The sequence below is a fragment of the Perkinsus marinus genome (assembly GCF_000006405.1).
Source record: "Perkinsus marinus ATCC 50983 genomic scaffold scf_1104296971026, whole genome shotgun sequence".
In the NCBI taxonomy this organism is placed as follows: Eukaryota; Perkinsozoa; order Perkinsida; family Perkinsidae; genus Perkinsus; species Perkinsus marinus.
Window position 1 is genome coordinate 1 of NW_003202254.1, and position 926 is coordinate 926.

Genomic DNA, 926 nt, shown 5'->3' on the forward strand with positions numbered 1-926 from the left:
GCTCTACCACTAAGCTAAAGTGACGCACAGATTAAGTATATGAATCAATAATTTTCCTGTCCCGTTCACAGAATGGGCCATCTGCTCCTGGTTCTCGTACCAGACCAGAAATTTATGGTGCTATAAGCCACTTGCCAGGATTGAACTGACGACCATCTGCTTACAAAGCAGACGCTCTGCCACTAAGCTAAAGTGACGCACAGATTAAGTATATGAATCAATAACTTTCCTGTCCCGTTCACAGAATGGGCCATCCTGCTCCTGGTTCTCGTACCAGACCAGAAATTTATGGTGCTATAAGCCACTTGCCAGGATTGAACTGACGACCATCTGCTTACAAAGCAGACGCTCTGCCACTAAGCTAAAGTGACACACAAAATAAGTGCATAAATCAATAATCTTCCTGTATCCTTTGCGGAGTGAGCAAACCTGTTCCTGCTCCTCATACCCGACTAGAGCCTAATGCTGCTGTAAGCCACTTACCAGGATTGAACTGACGACCTTCTGCTTACGAAGCAGACGCTCTACCACTAAGCTAAAGTGGCGCACAAATTAAGTATATGAATCAATAATTTTCCTGTCCCGTTCACAGAATGGGCCATCCTGCTCCTGGTTCTCGTACCAGACCAAAAATTTATGGTGCTATAAGCCACTTGCCAGGATTGAACTGACGACCATCTGCTTACAAAGCAGACGCTCTGCCACTAAGCTAAAGTGACACACAAAATAAGTGCATAAATCAATAATCTTCCTGTATCCTTTGCGGAGTGAGCAAACCTGTTCCTGCTCCTCATACCCGACTAGAGCCTAATGCTGCTGTAAGCCACTTGCCAGGATTGAACTGACGACCTTCTGCTTACGAAGCAGACGCTCTACCACTAAGCTAAAGTGGCGCACAAATTAAGTATATGAATCAATAATTTTCC

The 926-nt window shown here is 44.8% G+C and overlaps 5 non-coding genes across 5 annotated transcripts; all 5 read right to left on the minus strand.

Annotated features, from left to right (window-relative positions):
• Window positions 1-125: 125 nt before the first annotated feature.
• On the minus strand, window positions 126-197 carry Pmar_PMAR014198. The gene has a single exon. It is a non-coding gene; the product is annotated as a tRNA-Thr (tRNA).
• Window positions 198-299: 102 nt separating this feature from the next.
• Window positions 300-371, minus strand: Pmar_PMAR014199. The gene has a single exon. It is a non-coding gene; the product is annotated as a tRNA-Thr (tRNA).
• Window positions 372-473: 102 nt separating this feature from the next.
• Pmar_PMAR014200 lies at window positions 474-545 on the minus strand. The gene has a single exon. It is a non-coding gene; the product is annotated as a tRNA-Thr (tRNA).
• A 102-nt stretch (window positions 546-647) lies between these two features.
• Pmar_PMAR014201 lies at window positions 648-719 on the minus strand. The gene has a single exon. It is a non-coding gene; the product is annotated as a tRNA-Thr (tRNA).
• Window positions 720-821: 102 nt separating this feature from the next.
• On the minus strand, window positions 822-893 carry Pmar_PMAR014202. The gene has a single exon. It is a non-coding gene; the product is annotated as a tRNA-Thr (tRNA).
• Between the last annotated feature and the right edge of the window lie 33 nt (window positions 894-926).